Below are 20,186 nucleotides of genomic sequence, written 5' to 3'. Positions count from 1 at the left end.
TGCTGTGTGACCTAGGTAAAGTTAAATTTTCTCTTTGTGCATCAGTGTCTTTATCTGGGGCATAGAGTAGGTAAAGGAAAGATATCCTAGGGATATCTGATACAAAAGAAAGTCTTTAAAGAACCCTGGTTTTCTGGAAGGCAACTGCTATAGAAATTGCAGCTATAAAGATCTGACAAACTGAGGGGCCACCCAAGAAGCCTTCCGCTGTGTGAAAAAGTATGCAAGAGCAAAGATGCAGTGGGGCAGCTTGGCTTTCCAAGCCTAGCTGGCTTCACAACCACAAAGGAGCTTTCTCCTGAAGCTACTAGGTCTTGCCAGAGATGGGAGGGCTAGGTGAGTGCTAGTTACCAGAAGGTATCTGGAGCTCCAGGAAGGCAGGGGAATACGTAGAGTTAATAATAGCAGACCTAAGCCCAATGTGGTGGTTTGAACCCAGGACCCAGTGGGATGGAAAAGACATGCTAACTGACTACTCTCCAAGTGTGCCAACATCTCCATCAGTGGTTGAGTCCTTGACATCAGGTGGTCTTGCCTGGTGGTGTTTCTAAGGTACAGTGGCCTCACTCTGGAATGGGAAAGCTTAGAGGTGTAGCTGGAGGGGGGAAGGGAGGTCAGGAATGGCTCCAACTGAGGACATTTCCTCAAAGTGGTACCTTTTCACATTTAAAGAAGCTGTGGGCATATGCCTATAATGGAAAGGTAATAGAAGGAGCAGTACAAAGTAAGAGTCGGGCTGTTCCATGTGTGCTTTGGAACACGAGTGGTCCATGGGTTGAGAGAAGGCTTTCGTAAAGTGGCACCTGTGCTGAGACCTGAACAGTAAGAGGATTTGGGCAGGCAAAGAGCAGTGTACAAAGGGCCCCAGAAATAGGGCACAGCATGGGCCCAGGCCTGGAGATGGATGACACAGCACATACAGTGTGTTTCAGAAACTGAGGGACGATCACTGTGGTTCAACTGAAGAAGGAGACCGGCAAGGCAAGAGCCTGGAGAGGCAGGCAGGAGGTCGATCGTGTAGAGCCTTGAGGCTGACCTGGGAATCAGGCAGTCAGGTGTCTGTAAGTCACAGCTGAGCTCCTAGGGGTCAGAGCAAATGCCTTTCTCAAGAGCTGGCTCATGGAGGCAGTTATCACAAGGGGCGGTGTGGCTGGGCCCCATCATTTCTCAGTTATTTTACGGGAGATTTATGTGCCGGAAACCTCTCTTGCCAAGCTGAACTACAGCAGAGCATTAATGCTCAGCTTTTGTTTCTCCACTGACATTGCTGCCTCATCTTTTACATCCCCCTACAACTCCCAGGCCTGCAGGTGCATCTCCACCTGCCAGAAAAGACATTTGAGGCCCAGATGTAACCATCTCTTCATCCAGGAAGGTGTGAGCTGGCCAGTGGCATTTTTCATCTCCAGCAAAGGGCAGGGAGCAAATGAATAGGAAGGCCTCAGTGGACACCGGAGAGGGTTTCCTGGTCCACTTGGGGCTAAAAAAAAAAAAAAAAATTGGGGCTAGGCACAGCTTTATAATGGTTTTGGCAATGCCAAGAATACCAGAAATACACATTGGACCAAAATGCAGAGCCCAACAGAACCGATTTCAGATTATGGGTTGTTTGGCATCTCCCTGCCTCCATCTGAGGCCTCTTCCTCCTAGGAACATACATAGCATGTTCTGTCCCTTATTGAACTGACCAAGTGTTAGTGTTAATTTTCCTTACATCTTTTATCTCCCCTGTTTTATTTTAAGCTACTCAGGAATAAGATGCTGGGGACACCCTTCATACGCAATATGGTGTGAAAGGTAACTCTGGAGTGTGCACCACAGGGTCTTAGAAAAGTCCGTGCGATCACATCCCAGCTCTATCCCAAGACAGTGAACTTTGGCAAGTGGCTTAACCTCTCTAGCCTTTGTTTTCCCAACCGTAAAAAGGGAGTTAACATACTCATGGTGTAATGTTTGACGATTAAATAATCTTAATATATGTAAAACCCTTGGCACCTGACATTCCTTCTTTGGAGCCCTTGTGGAGCAGTGGTTAAAAGACGGGCTGCTAATCAAAAGGTCAGCAGTTCGAATCTACCACCTGTTCCTTGGAAACCCTATGGGGCAGGTCTACTCTGTCCTATAGGGTCGGTGTGAGTCAGAATTCATTCGATGGTAACGGGTTTAGTTTTTCAGTTTTTTTTTTGGTACCCCCTACTCTGCATTCTCTTACAATGCCTAGCCCAGGACTTCACAAATGCCTATTGAAACTACACGAAGAGTCAGCATTTGACTAATGATAGGGGTTTCCTCCCCTCTTAGGCAGCATGGAAGCCACTATGGTATCTGTATGTTTAGAACCCAGACTCATAACAGAAAGATGCGGAGGCAATATACCAAAAACCAAGCCTGTTGCTGTCAAGTAGATTCTGACTCATAGCGACCCTATAGGACAGAGTAGAACTGCCCCATAGAGTTTCCAAGGAGCGCCTGGTTGATTTGAACTGCTGACCTTTTGGTGAGCAGCTATAGCTCTTAACCACTACACCACCAGGGTTTCCTAGAGGCTATATAACCACCATCATAAGTTTAATATGCAAACCACTCACTCTGAGCATTTCACTTAATCTGGTGTCCTGTTAAAAATGACTATGTAGCAATCACCTTGAATTGAACAAGAATACCCAGTCTGTCACTTTTTCGCTGCATTGTAAATCAGAGAGCTCATAATTGATGTTACAGCAAAACTCTGAATGCAAGGGCATGTCATAGGGAGACTTTAATAAGTAAACACAAAAGATGAAAGGTTTCAGAATGGAAGAACTTAACCAAATACAGCAAATAAATCAATCTCAAGCCCCAAGTCTTGGAAAATAAAGTGCCACATGGAGCAGTTATATTCAAACGAGACCTTTTCTGCCATAAACAGGTCCTCCCAAGGTTTAGCAGAAAGCCTCGCCTATGGTACTAAAAAAAAAAAAAAAAAAATTTTTATTATGAGCTGCAAAACTGAGCCCTGAGCCTATTGTTTTACCTGGATTAACTCATCTAATCCCCAGTGCGATCCAGTGGGGGGAAATAATGTCATTATTCCCATTTTACAACTGAGGAAAGTGAGGCACCAAGAGGATAAGCGGCTTACCAAGATCACATAGTAAGTGGCAGGGCCGGGATCAGTGGGTCCTGGCGGTCTGCCCCCAGATCCGCCAGGTTGAACCACTGTACCACTTCTCCCCCATTCTACCAGAAGGAACCGTTGAATTTTAACTGGATGCATGGTGACCCAGAAGAGAGACTACCTCTCCCGGCCACTCTTGCAGCTAGATGTAGCCCGTGTTTACTGCCCCTCAAATCCCTGTTGCTCTCAAAAATCGGTGGCATTAAACTGAGCTTGGAGGTGCCCTGTGTTGATAGTTTATATTTTATAGCCTTTCACAGCCATTATCTCATTGGATCTTCCTAGCAACCAAATGAGACTGACAAGGCAGATCTCATCAGCATTTTACAGGGGGAAAACCCTGGAGGCTTGGAATGGTTAAGGACTTGTTGATTCGTGGCCTGCTAAGTGGCAGAGACTGAACTTGAATGGCAACAGGCAGGTTTGTGCTGAAGGACGGGCTGTGGGCACGAACTTGGCGTACTGGTCAGTTCAGGAACATCTAATGTGGGTGCTGAGACATCTCCCAGGTGTAAATGTGGAGGGGAGATAGGTTCACAGATGGCAGATGCCTAGGGTTGAGTAGGAAAATTAGGTTGTCTGGGGGGCATGTCCTTCTCTTTTGAGGGTTCAAACACCACCCCCACATGGAGTACTGTCCTGCTGGCTACAGAATGTGAACTCAGAGGGCCACTGCTTAATTGCCTAGGCCTTCTTTTACTCAACAAAAATACCATCATTTTTGAAAAAATGAGATACGATTTACACAGAGTAAAACACATAAATCTTTAGTATATACTGCAATTATTTTTTTTATAGATGTACAACCTGTATAACCACTGCTGAAATCAAGATCTGCCTCTCAGACTTTATGCCCCAGCAGTAGAAATAAGGGCAAGCAAGAATAGGCTTAGCAATGTGGCCCTGCCACAAACTCCTCTGCGGGTCTGTGTGAGATAGACCTGGTCCTCACACTTGCGGGAGCTGAAAACCCAAGATCTGTAGGGGGAAGGAGCAGAGGTACAGGTCTAGGCAGTGGAGAAAGAGTTGGAAGTCTTCTCAACAGGGGGATGGGAAGCACGCCCCTCCCCCTCCTTGCATACAGTAAGTGCTCAATAAAGAGCCGTGGTTTGATAGGCTCAACTATTCTTAATCTACTGGGGACCCAAACACACAAATAATGCATATCACACATGTATACTGAAGTTTTATATAAGTGTGTAAAAACGTCTAAGCCTACCTGTCAATTTATGAGAAAACCCGCAACAGTGTAAATAGGCTGCTCTACTTATTAGGTAAATTTACCCTGAATATTCACTGCGCTCTGTGGATCTATTTGGCTTATAAGGTGGAAAAGAAGTATAAATTGGGGTTCCTTCCACAGGAGGTTTACAGCCCAGATGAGGAAACACACCCTACACATATCACATGTTTGCCCATTTGTGAATAGTAACAATCAAAATTACGAATTCAGCCCACACTATGTACCTTTGAAAGGAGCCCTGGTGGCCCAGTGGTTAAAGCGACTGACTACTGAGAGGTTGGCGGTTTGAAGCCAGAGGCTCCGTGAGAGAAAGATGTGGCAGTCTGCTTCCACAGATATTTACAGCCTCAGAAACCCTATGGGATCTCTATGAGTCAGAATCAACTTGACGGCAGTGGGTTTCAGTATGTACCTAGTACTGGGCTAAATACTTCCTACACGGTTTCATGTAATCCTCCAATCTACTGGCCCAAGGTCACAAAGCTAGAACATAGCATGGGCAGATTCACACCAGGCAGGGCTGCCACCAAAGTGAGTATGCTTTACCATTGTGCTGAAACTGCTTCTATTCAAATAGCTCAAGGGAAGCACGCTGCTAGGCTCACGGTGAACAAGACTGTTCTGGGTAACAGTGCATGTGCGTATACCCGTGGGCCCATAACACCCAGATAAAGAGGTACATAGCGGACTATAACAGCATATAAAAAAGCTTGAATGGCGTGGTGCAGGCATCACATACAGTAATTTGTATACCAGTGTAGGTTAGCACCCAGAGCAACACCCCAAGGAGCAGGTGAGACTTGAGCTGGCCCTTGGAGGCCAGATCTGCAGAAGAGGAGGAGGGAGGAAGCCTGCCTCGGCATCTGGCACGGAGGCAGATATGGAGGCAGGAGTGTGGGCGATGCCAGAGGGAAGGCATTCTGTGGCGTAGGAGATAACTCAGGATCAGTATGGTGGGCTGGACCATGGTGTGCCAGAAAAGCCAAGGAGGGTTCCAGACCCACTGCAGAGGGTAAGAGGAAGCCATTTTAGGTGGCTGAGCAGGACAGAGAAGAGCAAGACAGCATTTTTGAAAGACAGCTGAGGAGTCCTACGCACCAGACTCAGAGAAAGGCTGAGGCAGGGGAGGGTAGTGAAGGGACTCAGGGCAGGGGCAGGTACTCGGACAGATATACCCAGTAGTGTTGGGAAGAGGACAACTCAGTGGGAATAATGGGGCTGGTCATGGACCTGAGGTTGGGATAGAGAGACTGCTATACCTCTCCAAGATGGCAGAGGAGGGCCTCCTCCAAGGCACTGTCTCATCCATGAAGAGGGCAGGGATCCCTAGAAATCAGCTCCCCCATGCTGACAGCAGGCTTGAGGTTAGCACTGCCTGAACATTGTATTTTTGCAACCTTAATGATTTTGTTTTATTTTTTTAAAGATGTCCTGCTTACTTTAACGTCATCACAAGCAACAATATATACAAAGCCATGGTTTTAATGTGTTACGGACATTTTGTCCTAAAACACGTTAAAATAAACATATTGACATAAGTGTTTACTTTGTTCATTTGTATACCACTAAGCTTTCAGGGTACTCTTGGGGAAACATGCCCTGTGGCTATGGCTCCAGGGATCTGCACGTAGACCCCAGACTTGCTTGCCAAGTATATCCAGGGCTGAGGCCCCACTGGGTCAGCAGCCCTGAAAGAGGTCGGTAGGCCAGTTTCCTTGTTCAAGCCTCAGTACTCATGGTCTGGTAATGGCAATACAGAGAGCGGGCGGCAGAGCCAGAGCCAACTGGGATGTGACAAGAGCCTCTACTACTAGAAGACCAGCAGTACACTCTGTCTCCTAAGGATCAACCAGAAATGACTGATCCTTCAGGCTGTGCCAGTGTCAACCCACTTCACTCATGGAAGAGCTCTTTCCATTCATGTTAAACCAGTTGCCGTCAAGTTGATTCTAACTCATGGTGACCCCATATATGTCAGAGTAGAATTGTGTTCCACAGGGTTTTCTATGGCTGATCTTTCAAAAGTGGATTGCCAGGCCTTTCTTCTGACATGACTCTGGGTGGAGTAGAACTGCTAACCTTTCAGTTAGCAGTTGAGCACTTAATTGTTTGCATCACTTAGGAATGCCCCCCTTCATATTAGGGACCACCCCTCAAAGAAGCTGACCTTGCTGGGGAATAACGCAGTCTGTACTCTAAGACAGAGACCTATGCTGGGTCGTGTGGAGTTTTCTTTTCTCGCCCCTGCTTTCAGGTGAGGCCACGCTCCAAGCATCCCCTGACCCTGCGAGGGTACCATTTCTCCAGTTCATCTGGGACTTCAGCTACACAAACCTCCCAACAGCTCCTCAGACATACTAGGCACACCCCTGACTCTATTCCCTCCGCCTAGAACACTCTTCCCCCAAATACACATGTGGCTGGCTCCCTCACCTTCATCAAGTCTTTGCTCTAATTTCACCTCCTCAACTGAGGCCTTCCCTGATCACTTAAAAAGAAGTAACACCCCCCTCCTCATCCTCTGTCTCCCTTCCCTGCTTTATTTTTCTCCACAGCACTTAACACCAGCTGACAAACCACTTATTTATCTGTTCATTGCCTGTCTCCCCCATTAGAATGGAAGAATGCTTCAAGAGGGCAAGGGTTTTGCATGTTTTGCTCAGGTCCAACATCTAAAACAGTGCCTGGCAGGCAGTAGGAGCTCAATAAATATCTTCAGAGTAAAAAAAATGAACGAACAATAATGTTAGTGCAAAGCATTTTAACCAAATGGCTTCAAACACTTTAGTGTGAGGGCTATAAACATCTAAAAACAGCCAAATTTACATTTCTTCTTCCCTGGAAGAATTTGTTAGGGCACGTATTGACCAAAAAGTAGCAACCAGGTCTAGCCTGGCTTAGCTGAGTAACTTTCAGTTCTGCAGGTGAGCAAGAGTCCATGGTGCCTACCACTGGGCAGGGTTTCTGGGACATCCTTGTCCATCGGGCAGCCTAACACCGTGTGTGCCTGTGCGTTTTCACAGGAAGAGCCCAGACGAGCACTTTTGCTACAGAAAGTCTTCACACTAGCCTCCTTGCTGCTAAAACCAGTCCACTATCTTTTTTTTAAATAAATGACAGTCTATCACTCTTATCTGGGAGCTACTTGTCCTGCAATTTCTGTGAGTGGAAACCCTGCCAGGAATCAGGAAGGACAATGAACTCTGAGCAGTCAAACAGCACAAGAGCAATCTTATCACCATCCCATTTGTATAGCATTTCACAGTTGCGGGTTCACTTTTACATATTCCATCCCATGGGGTAGCTAGGAATACAGAAAAGTTCAGGCACTAAAGCACAAACACTCCACTGCAGGAAGAGACCCTTAGGCTCTCACTTGTATCCTATCTATTCTTGCTTTATGCACTATTGTGACAAACTGAGCCGTACAGTTTCCCAGGCCACAGCAGATTCAGAGTGGAGCAAGACAAGGACAGAAGGGGAGTAACGCTTGCAGCAGGAACACTGAAAGCAGCAAGACCTGACAGAAGACAGCAAGTGAAAAGACAGGAAAATTACATAAAGCATATCAAAGCAGAGTTCATTGCATTCCAGGACCAGTTGAGGGTGGGGTGGTGGCACAGTCTGCACATCGGTTGCCCTTAGGGGTGCCCCTGATTTTCAGCACAAAGCAATAATGAAAAATGAAGAATTGGGGCCAAGAGGACAAAGGTTAAATACCGTGTATGGCATTCAATTACTTTTGGTAACACCATATGACCACTTTCTTTTGTAAATGTCCCTCCTAGCTTCTAAAACTCTTCCTGAATTGATAAACAGGGTTTGAAAAGAACATTTACACTTTTTGAAAGTAAAGCTCATTTTCACAAGCAATGCTGTGACAGGCCTTCCTCCCTCCCATCCACCGCCGCCAAGTAGCACACTCACGCTTCAGGGCCCAGCTGGAGTCTGCAGAGTGTCCCTTCCTTCTCCCCATTACTCCTCATTGTCTAACTCTGGGGTTGCATAATTTACAGTCTCCCTGGGAAGGACTGTGTGTCCCAGAGTAGGAAGCTGTCATACTGAAGACAGCATTGCAGGGCTGTGCTCACAAACCGAGCGTTTCATGACTCCTTTGCACAGCCAGCAGCTGCGGCCGACCTCCTGCTTGCATGCAGGCAGCTCCCCACAGTCAGCAAGATGGGGCAGGGGGTTGCTGGGAGGGACTGCAACCATAAATTCTCACCGATTCACTGTATTAACAAAGCAGGGTTATAAAATCCCAACCATATTTTCAAGTCAGGACTGAAACAGGATACCCAGGGCAGCTCCTAATTTGGTTCCTAGAACCCAACAAGCTGTCAACTAATTTCCTTGTGGGGAGGGAGCTATGTGGGGGACAGGAGACTGACTCAGTACCCTGGGTAGGAACTCAACCCAAGAGCTGACAGTAGCCAGGCCTGCGTGAGTCCAAAGATGCTGTTACAGCTTTATGAGAGGCAGCCCCAGATCGACACAGGGCTGAGGCCCCGGGAGACTGCATGGCCCAGGCTAGAGGAGGCCGGGGGAGCTCTGGGGTATCTAAACGTGAGTACAGAAGTGTGCAGACTGATGTATGCATGCCAGAGCAACAGGACTCTCCAGTTCTAGTGAAGAGAGGGAGGGGGTAGTAGTAGAAGAAAGGTGTGACCCTGGGCAAGTTTTTCCCTTAACTTCTCTGAATTCGCACTCTCTCATCTATAAAACAGGGACGACAACAACCTTTTGGTTAGCAGCCGAGCTCTTAACCACTGATGGGAGGGCAGTAAGAATGGGGGAGCGTGTAGAGAAATTCGGGGGTGGAATGGTGAGGACAGGAAGTTGAGGGAGCTTCTTCCTTAGCATTCTTTTTCTCTTTGAAGTGAGAGTAATTAAAGTCAGCTGTGCTCATTCAGGACCCCCCCCCCCCCCCCCGGTGGTGCAATGGTTAAGAGCTGTGGCTGCTAACCAAAAGGTTGGCAGTTTGAATCCACCGGGAACTCCTTGGAAACTCTATGAGGCAGTTCTACTCTGTCCTATAGGGTCACTATGAGTCGGAATTGACTCGACGACAGTGGGTTTTTGGGTTGGGTCCTCATTTACCGGTACACTAAAGATTGGCAACCTTTATCCAATTCAAACCATTTATTCACTTACCTAAAACTTACTTAGCACCTATTATGTGGTATGTGCTGTTCTAGATGCTTGAAGTTTCAGTGGTGAACATGCCAGGTCCCAGGAGAATAAGGTAGTAACTTTATAAATAAATCACGGGACACAGCAATTGCAGACTGTGAAAAAATTTCTGGAGGCACACCTTTGGGTGTAGCCTTACACCAATCGCTGAGGGGTCCGATTCCTGCTCTCAAAAAGTTGAATCAGTTGGAGGAGACAAGTCAGAGCCCTGAGGGCATGAAAGAGGCAACAGATGGAATTGTATTTGGAGGAGGGGGTGCTCAGGATTCAGCTGGGAGGGAGCTAGGTAGAGCAATGAGGGTTCAGTGGACACTCATTGTTTTAATCTACCCAGCCTCACTCATTCCAGGTACTTCCAGGGAAGTGCCTGTCACTGCCCTCTGCCCCTGGAAGGTAGAAGTGGGGTTGTGACCCAGGCTTTCCCATTCACAATACCCCATTCTCCTGGCCACAGTGATTGGTCCAGAGATGGGCATGTGACTCAAGCTGGGCCAATCAGAGTCCTTCTCCAAAATTTTATAGTCACCATGAGAAAGAAGTTGCTCCTTACTGGGCTGAAATGATAAAAGCCTGGAGCTATATGTGGCCGTGTTTCCTCATCCCCATTCCCCTCTGCAAGGAGAAAGCTTGTGTATCATGGGAAAGACTGAGGCTTTGAAAGATTGGGTGTGGGGGTGGGGGTGGTGAGTGAGGAAGGGAATGAGAAGAAGAGAAATCCAGAAAGACATCTGACAATATTATTGAAGTCTCTGAAACCAACTCTGTGGACCTAATAATCATGTGAGCCAATAAATTCCTTCTTTCACATAAAACTAATTTGATCTGGAATCCTGTCCCTTACAATCAAAATCATCCTGACAAAAAGGGTCAGGCCTTCCACCGAGAAACAGTATGAGCTAAAGCTCACACACACACGCGCGCACACACACACACACACAAACCCATTGCCGTTGAGTCTATTCCAACTCACAGTGACTCTATAAGACAGAGTAGAACTGCCTCATAGGTTTCCAAGGAGCGACTGGCGGATTTGAACTGCCGACCTTTTGGTTAGCAGCCAAGCCGTTAACTGTTACGCCACTAGGGCTCCAAAGCACAAAAGTCGGGGGTAGTGGGTAATCTCCTGTGACTGAGGAATTGGGAGTTCATGGGAATATGAGAAGTGATTGGAAAGGAAGGTGGGCTTGGTTGTGGGGTCTCCGCATCATTTGCTAAGGGATATATACTTTAATTTGAATATAGTAGGATGCCAAGTCAGGAGAACTTGAAGAAGGGAGACGAGAGAGGAGGCTTAGGAGCAGAGAGAGAGTTTTGTAGTCTAAACTAGAGAAGGAAAGTCTAAATGAGGAGTTGGATGGGGGAGAGATTTTGGAAGCATAAAACATGAAATTTAGTTGAATGTGGGGAGAAGGGAGTAAAGAGAAATTTTTGAACCTGGTGATAGAGTTATGCCCTCAAGTTAGGAAGAGAGGTAGTAAAGGAAAGATGGCAAGTTAAAGAGCAGGCCTGAATTTCAGGTCCCTGCAGGATAATTTTCTAGAAATGTTCATTGGCTTGCTTGGGAAGTAGTTCTGGTTTTCAAAGAGAGGTCAGGGCTGGAAGGAGAACTGGGCTCAATTGCACTATGTGGTGGGGCCAAGAGAGTGGAGGAGATGCCCTTGAGGTGAGTATGCAGATGGAGGGGATTCCTGGTCCTGAGGAGGAGGAGGGCCCTGAGAAGAAGCCCATCATTGTGGAGATGAGCGGCAGAACCTACCTTCCATGGAGCCGTGGGTAGCTCCACCTGAGCAGTAAGGCTGGAGGACAGAGGAGGAGGAGGAGAACGTGTACAACCCTGTGGAACCCACCCATATGTGGGAGCTCTGGGTGACCAGTGAGGGTTAATCTGATCATGCATATTAAGCATCTTAAATAATGTATTCAATAAATATTATTTCCTTTTCCCCAACTGGCTTCTCCCAGCCCTTCCTGAATACTCTCCCTTGGGAAGTAAAGGAGAAACAGGACCACATACAGTCTTAACTCTGTTACTGGCTAGTTGTGGGAACCTAGACATGTCACTCCCCTCTGTAGGCCTCAGAATTAATAAGCGAAGGAAGGTTGATGAGTATTAAAATCAATGTACAAAAACCAACTGTATTTCTGTATACCAACAACAGATACAAAATGCAGTCCAAACAAAGAAGGAATTACAAGACCATTGTAAACATTAACTACCTCCAAATCTAAGGTCTCTATGGGAAAAATTATAAACATTTGAGATACATTTATATATTGATAACTTAAATAAAGGGTAAAACTTAACATGCTCGTAGATTATGAAGACCCAAGGTTTACAGATCTTAACTCTACTCAAATAGATTCGTAGATTCAAAGAAATACTAATCAAAATATGAAACAGGCTGTTATGTGTGCTTGCGTGCTCACGTGTGTAATATAAGCTGACTCTAGCATTTATGTGCAAACACAAAGGGCTGAGAACAGTTAAGACATCATGAAGATTATAATCAAGATGGGGTGATTAAGACATGTTATAAAGCTATAGCAAGGAAGTGTGGTACTGACGTAAGAAGAGATACAGAGTCCAGATGGAAGGCACTAGAGAGTCAAGAAACAGATTCTTGCATGTGTAAACACTAGACCCATAACAGAGGTAGCTTTATAGAACAGTGATTGAAAGAATGGCCTTTTCAATAAGTAGTACTGGGAAAAATGAGGTTCCATCATAGTGATAAAGTAAGATTGGACCCCTCTCTTACACAATGTACAAAAATCAATTACAGGTGAATGAAATACCTAAGTATGAAAGGAAAAAGCTTCAAAGAATTTTGAAAAGAAAAAAAAAAGATGGCTTTTGTCACCTTAGGATAATGAAGAATTTCTTAAATAGGACACAAAGAACACTAACAAAAAAGGAAATTAACTGAAAAATACAACTAGTTAAAAATAAGGACATCTCTTTATCACAACACACCAGTAAAAAAGTGGAAAAAAAATCCAGAAAATTAGAGGTATATTTTTAATGAATAAAATCAGAACAGGACTAGTATCCAGACATAAAAAGAACTCCTACAAATTAATGGGAAAATTACAAACTAATTAAAAAAAAAAAAAAAGAACAGGTACTTCATCAAAGAGGAAACACTGTCCAGTAAACAGCCACTAGCAATCTAGAGTACACAAAGTAAAACCACAATGAGATACTATTACTCACCTACTGTTTTAACAAAAATTAAATAGTCAGACAACACCAAATATTGGCAAGGATTTGGAAAAACAGAAGTTCTCTACTAGTGTGAGTGTAAAACGGTATAGTCACAACGTAGTATTATTTAGTATAGCTGAATATTCCCAGTAATTCTGCTTCTAAGAACCCCTCACAAATGCATGTGCCCCAGGATATATGTACTCATATATGTATTCATATATGTATTCATAGCAATATTGTTCATAATTGCCCAACACTCAAAATACCCAAAGGCATATCAATAGTAGAATCGATAAATATATTGCAATATAGTCATAGCTGGTATATAATAATGAATACTATACAGCAATGAAGTAAACAATATACAGCACATCATGAATATTCATAATCTATCCATAGAAAATTTATATTCATAAAATGTACACTAGAATACAGCAATGAAAATAAACAAACTACAGCTACATATGACAACGTGGATGAATATTACAATGTTGAAGGAAAGAGGCAAGACAACGCACATGGTATTATTCCAATTGTATCAAAATTGAACAACTGAACTATATCATGAGAGACACACATACATAGGCGGTAAACTACAGAAAAGCAAGGAAACATTTACCATGAAAGTTGAGGTAACAGGGTGGAGGGATAAGGAGGGGGCTGTGTGTGATTAAGAAGGGATATTTAGGGACACTCTTGACTATTGCTCATATTACTATAGGGTCACTATGAGTCGGAATCGACTCAAAGGCAATGGGGTTTTTTGGGGTTTCTTTAGTATTAGCAATGTTCTAGTTTTTTTTTTCACCTAATTATGGTTATATAAGTGGCTGCTTTTTAAAAAACATTTGTTAAACATATAAGATTAATACACATTTTGTATGTATATTGATCTATGTATGACACAACAAAAACCTCTTTTTAGAAGACAGTTTAAATGTTACCTCCTCCAAGAAGTCTTCCCAGGCCCTCAAGCCAAAGTAGATGATCCCTCACCATCCTCCAACTATCTCACAGCAGCTCTTACCTGGTTGTAATACTACTAACTATAAGGACTTCTTTGCCCCTGGGGCCAGAGACAGAACCTGTTTTGGTTCACCATTATATCCTGTGCTTACACTGTGCTGAGCACATGGCGGGTGTTCAATAAATATTTGCTGAGTTAATCAATGGCTGTATTAATGGATCTGAGTTGGTTTAAAAAAAAAAAAAAGTAGTTAGCCCTGTACCAGTCAACTGATAACCACTAAGAATATACTAAGTGGGAGGATGGAAGGAGAGCCACTCGTGGAATCAGAAAAGCTGGGCTCTGTCCTGGCCACATCACCTTAAATAAATCACCTAAATTTTTTCTCTGATAGTAAAAATGGCAACAGCTACCATGTAGTGAATTTCAACTAAATGCTAAGTGCTTTTAGCTGTGTTGCCTCATTTACTTCTCATGATGTGCCTGCAACGTGTTTATTTTTTTCTCTTTCTAATGACCAGGAAACAGAAGTTCAGGGAGATTGAATAATTTTCCCCAGATCACACCGCTGGCCAACAAATGGCAAAGCCGAGATCTCCAAAGCTCATGCTTCTCTGATAGTGCTGCCCTGGCTTCTTTCCACCTGTCCATCTCTATAATGGGGACTTAATAACGTCTGTGCAGCCTGACAGGCTGGTGTAAGGCTCAGAGGAGACAATGGGGGTAGACGCAGCTTATAAACTTTAAAGCGCCATCCAAGTGTATGGAAAATAATATATAATAAGCATCTACCATGGGCCCACACAAAAGAAGCAGATGGTTCCTACCTACATTGAGCTTACAAACTGGTTGTGAAGGAAAGCTGTGTTAACAGGAAGATGAGGAGCATACAACAATAAACTAAGGAAGCCACCAGGAACAGCATGTAACACAGGCTACGTTGTAAGAAAAGGAGTAAGTGGACGTACTACCTGGACTCTGCCATGGTCTCTCACTTCCGTGCTTGCTTCTGTCATCATCCTCCATACGGCAGCCAGATGGATTTGGCTAAGGCTTACTGCAATTTTTTTTAATTAAAAAAACGTATAGCTTATAAGCCAGGTATATAGAAATATAATTTACTTGCAGTAAAATTCATCTTTTTTTAGGTATATAGTTTGATGAGTTTTGACAACATATACAGTCGTGTAACCACCACCACAGTCAAGATATAGAATATTTCTATCAACCAAAAAAGCTCCTCTGTGCCCCTTTGTAGTCAAGCTCTCCCCTCCCCCGTCCCTGGCAACCACTGATGCGATGTAATTTCCGTTCCTATAGTTTTGCCTCTTCCAGAATGCAGAAGGATTGCTTCAGTACAAAGTCAGGTCAAGTGCTTCAACCCTCCGATGTCCTCCTCATGGCAATTCAGAATGAAACCCAAACATCTCTCCATGGCCACCAGGCCCTGCACACTCACTCCTACTTGCCTCTCTGATTCCATTTCTCATAACTTTTCCTTATGATCTAGCTCTCTGCCCTTCTTTTTACTCATTTTGGCCTCAGAGCCTTTGCATCTGCTATTCCCTCTTTCTCAGATCTTCCCTGAACAGCTTTCTTATCCCTCACCTCCCCCAACAACGTGCCATTATTTAATCCCTGTTTCTTCCATTAGAATACTTATCACTTTGTGAAATAACTGTGCTTATTCATTTACTTAGTCTATCTCCCTTCTTTAAAACTCTAAGATCTTTGAGGGCCTGTCTTATTCAGGCTTTTAGTCCTAGAAACTAGAAAGCGTCCAGCACATGGTTGGTCGTCCATTGGTATCTGTAATATGAACAAATACGTACCAAAGAAGTTAGAGAGTGGCAAAGTCCACGTGGTTGGAACTTTAAGGAAAAGATTCACAGAAGAAACAGGACTTATGCAGCATGTGGGAAAAAGGAATGATGGCCACAACACACAACAAGTCTCTCCCCACTGCCACTCTACCATCCCTTCCCCAAAGTCCCTCACTGTCAGACATAGAGCAGGTGTTTCTCCTATCCTTGCCCATTGGTGCCCTTGAGCTTGTCCCTCTTTTGAGTCATGGGTCCCTCAAGCTCTTCTTCACTCACCCTGGCTGGAACTCACCCACACAGGCAGCTCAGTCTTATAGGCCTTCCTTCTGTTCACACAGATTCAGAGAGAGGGGGACCCCAGGGGCTGTTTTGTTTTTGTCCTCTGCAACAATCTTCAGCATCCCTCCCTGTGGAAGAGCGGCACGTGATCCCACCCCTGGAAACCTCGACAGTATTATGAGACAAATTCCTACCTTGCAGGGCTTCACACTCTTTCAGTAGAGAGTATGCGTGGATGCAACACATACTGGTGTCCACAATTCCCTCAGCTGATGTCCCAGTTTTCTGTCTCAATTAGCACTAGAGTTCTCAAAGCTTAATTTTGTTATAATTTATTATCTTAGTTGGGGGTAGCCAAGGGAGAAGGCAGGGGATTCCTTTGCCACAAGAACATCTGTTTTGTTGGACAGCAAGATTTAAATTATGACCTTAAGACTGAGCAGAAACTTAGAGATCATTCAGTCCAGTTTCCTAATTTTACATGTGAAAATACTAAGTCCTAAAGAAGTGAAGGAACTTGCCTTGGGCCACCAAGCTAAGTAGGGACAGAGATGGGATTAAAAAAACAAAAAAACCCATTGCTGTTGAGTTGGTTCTGACCCATGGGGACTCTGTAGGGTAGAGTAGAACTGCCCCAAAGAGTTTCCAAGGCTGTAAATCTTTACCAAAGCGGACTGTCACGTTTCTCCCGTGGAGTGGCTGGGAGTTCGAAGGCTTAACCACTGCACCACCAGGGCTCTAAGTCCTCGAGAAGTCAAGGAACTTGCCTGAGGCCACCAAGCCTAACAGGCACAGAGTAGGGATAAGAACCTGGTTTTCTTGACTCCTAGTCCAGACTGATTTCTACTATAAAATTTTCTTAAGTTTGGCTTCTTTTTCCCTTCATTGAAACTGCTTTTTCAAAGGCCACTATTAGCCTCAGTCATCAAATATGATGGCCCTTTCTCAGTCCTTATCTAACTTAGGAATGCCATGGAACAGAACCCTCACTGGTCACCCAGAGCTTCCACATGTGGGTGGGCTCCACAGGGTTGTACACGTTCTCCTCCTCCTTCTCTGTCCTCCAGCCTTACTGCTCAGGTGGAGCTACCCATGGCTCCATGAAGGCAGGTTCTGCCGCTCATCTCCACAATGATGGGCTTCTTCTCAGGGCCCTCCTCCTCCTCAGGACCAAGAATCCCCTCCATCTGCATACTCACCTCAAGGGCATCTCCTCCACTCTCTTGGCCCCACCACATAGTGCAATTGAGCCCAGTTCTCCTTCCAGCCCTGACCTCTCTTTGAAAACCAGAACTACTTCCCAAGCAAGCCAATGAACATTTCTAGAAAATTATCCTGCAGGGACCTGAAATTCAGGCCTGCTCTTTAACTTGCCATCTTTCCTTTACTACCTCTCTTCCTAACTTGAGGGCATAACTCTATCACCAGGTTCAAAAATTTCTCTTTACTCCCTTCTCCCCACATTCAACTAAATTTCATGTTTTATGCTTCCAAAATCTCTCCCCCATCCAACTCCTCATTTAGACTTTCCTTCTCTAGTTTAGACTACAAAACTCTCTCTCTGCTCCTAAGCCTCCTCTCTCGTCTCCCTTCTTCAAGTTCTCCTGACTTGGCATCCTACTATATTCAAATTAAAGTATATATCCCTTAGCAAATGATGCGGAGACCCCACAACCAAGCCCACCTTCCTTTCCAATCACTTCTCATATTCCCATGAACTCCCAATTCCTCAGTCACAGGAGATTACCCACTACCCCCGACTTTTGTGCTTTGGAGCCCTAGTGGCGTAACAGTTAACGGCTTGGCTGCTAACCAAAAGGTCGGCAGTTCAAATCCGCCAGTCGCTCCTTGGAAACCTATGAGGCAGTTCTACTCTGTCTTATAGAGTCACTGTGAGTTGGAATAGACTCAACGGCAATGGGTTTGTGTGTGTGTGTGTGCGCGCGTGTGTGTGTGTGTGTGCGCGCGTGTGTGTGTGAGCTTTAGCTCATACTGTTTCTCGGTGGAAGGCCTGACCCTTTTTGTCAGGATGATTTTGATTGTAAGGGACAGGATTCCAGATCAAATTAGTTTTATGTGAAAGAAGGAATTTATTGGCTCACATGATTATTAGGTCCACAGAGTTGGTTTCAGAGACTTCAATAATATTGTCAGATGTCTTTCTGGATTTCTCTTCTTCTCATTCCCTTCCTCACTCACCACCCCCACCCCCACACCCAATCTTTCAAAGCCTCAGTCTTTCCCATGATACACAAGCTTTCTCCTTGCAGAGGGGAATGGGGATGAGGAAACACGGCCACATATAGCTCCAGGCTTTTATCATTTTAGCCCAGTAAGGAGCAACTTCTTTCTCATGGTGACTATAAAATTTCGGAGAAGGACTCTGATTGGCCCAGCTTGAGTCACATGCCCATCTCTGGACCAATCACTGTGGCCAGGAGAATGGGGTATTGTGAATGGGAAAGCCTGGGTCACAACCCCACTTCTACCTTCCAGGGGCAGAGGGCAGTGACAGGCACTTCCCTGGAAGTGCCTGGAATGAGTGAGGCTGGGTAGATTAAAACAATGAGTGTCCACTGAACCCTCATTGCTCTACCTAGCTCCCTCCCAGCTGAATCCTGAGCACCCCCTCCTCCAAATACAATTCCATCTGTTGCCTCTTTCATGCCCTCAGGGCTCTGACTTGTCTCCTCCAACTGATTCAACTTTTTGAGAGCAGGAATCGGACCCCTCAGCGATTGGTGTAAGGCTACACCCAAAGGTGTGCCTCCAGAAATTTTTTCACAGTCTGCAATTGCTGTGTCCCGTGATTTATTTATAAAGTTACTACCTTATTCTCCTGGGACCTGGCATGTTCACCACTGAAACTTCAAGCATCTAGAACAGCACATACCACATAATAGGTGCTAAGTAAGTTTTAGGTAAGTGAATAAATGGTTTGAATTGGATAAAGGTTGCCAACCTTTAGTGTACCGGTAAATGAGGACCCAACCCAAAAACCCACTGTCGTCGAGTCAATTCCGACTCATAGCGACCCTATAGGACAGAGTAGAACTGCCCCATAGAGTTTCCAAGGAGTTCCCGGTGGATTCAAACTGCCAACCTTTTGGTTAGCAGCCACAGCTCTTAACCACTGCACCACCGGGGGGGGGGGGGTCCTGAATGAGCACAGCTGACTTTAATTACTCTCACTTCAAAGAGAAAAAGAATGCTAAGGAAGAAGCTCCCTCAACTTCCTGTCCTCACCATTCCACCCCCAAATTTCTCTACATGCTCCCCATTCTTACTGCCCTCCCATCAGTGGTTAAGAGCTCAGCAGCTAACCAATAGGTTGGCAGTTCAACTCCACCAGCCACTCCTTGGAAATCCTATGGGGCAGCTCTAATATGAGTTGGAATCAACTTGATGGCAAAGGGTTTGGTTTTTGGGTTTATCAGCATCAGAAGAGATGTGCATTCATCTCAATATCAAGCCATCCATCCACACACTGTATCCTCTCAAGGGCTCTGCTCCTTCAACCACTTCTTGTTTCCTGTACCTTCAACTTCTCCCTCCATCTGGGCCCTATCTTTACAGCTTCTCAATGGACCCAAGTCCCTCCATGGTAGCCAAATGAACAGTGCAAATAAAATCCTTCCTGGAGACCCCATACCTCTTCCTCCCTCTCAGTTCCCTTTTGCTTCCACAGCCTGGGTTTCTTTTGGAGGGATCTCTATTCACAGCCTCAACTTCTTCAGTCCCACTTACTTAACTCTCGCTGAAACCTGGCTTTTCTCCCGCCGCTCCTCTGAAATTGCTCGACTAGGTCATCAATAAGTGGCCAGGCCCAACGGACACCTGCCAGTCCTCATCTTATTTAACCCCTGTGATACCTGCCTCAACTCACCACTTGTTCTTCTTTTTGAAATTCTTTTCCTTCCTTGACTTTCATGATTCCGCTCTGCCTTGGTTTTTCTTTTTCATCTCCCAAATCAGTCCTCTTCAGTTTCCCTCACAAACTCCTTTTCCTAAATTATTCCCCTTTCCTGGAGCTGAAGTGTGTGTACATAGTAGAGGATGTATCCTCCACCTTCTCTGCCCTTCTCACTCAGCTTGGTGAGGCTTCTTACCTACAGCCATAGCTCTCACTGCTCACAAGCACCACAGAATTCCAAATTTATTCTTCCCCCACGTGCCTCCCTACCCCCTATCCAACTGCTTTCCAGGGGTCTCCACTTGAATGATCCACAGGAATCTCAAACTCGATGTGACCAAATTAAGTCTTCATCTTCCCAAGTCTTCCCTCCTCCTCCTGCATTCCCCCACCAGTGGTCCAA

General features: G+C 45.1%; 1 protein-coding gene across 2 annotated transcripts in view; it reads right to left on the bottom strand.

Moving 5' to 3' along the window:
* Nucleotides 1-20,186, bottom strand: part of GNAO1 (G protein subunit alpha o1) — a 182,730-nt gene that overhangs the window by 151,671 nt on the left and 10,873 nt on the right. The gene's annotated exons all lie outside the window — the stretch shown is intronic.

Source organism: Elephas maximus, chromosome 21 (assembly GCF_024166365.1).
Source record: "Elephas maximus indicus isolate mEleMax1 chromosome 21, mEleMax1 primary haplotype, whole genome shotgun sequence".
Lineage (NCBI taxonomy): Eukaryota > Metazoa > Chordata > Mammalia > Proboscidea > Elephantidae > Elephas > Elephas maximus.
Note: the sequence above shows the minus strand (reverse complement) of the source record. Positions and strands in the feature narration are given on the sequence as shown.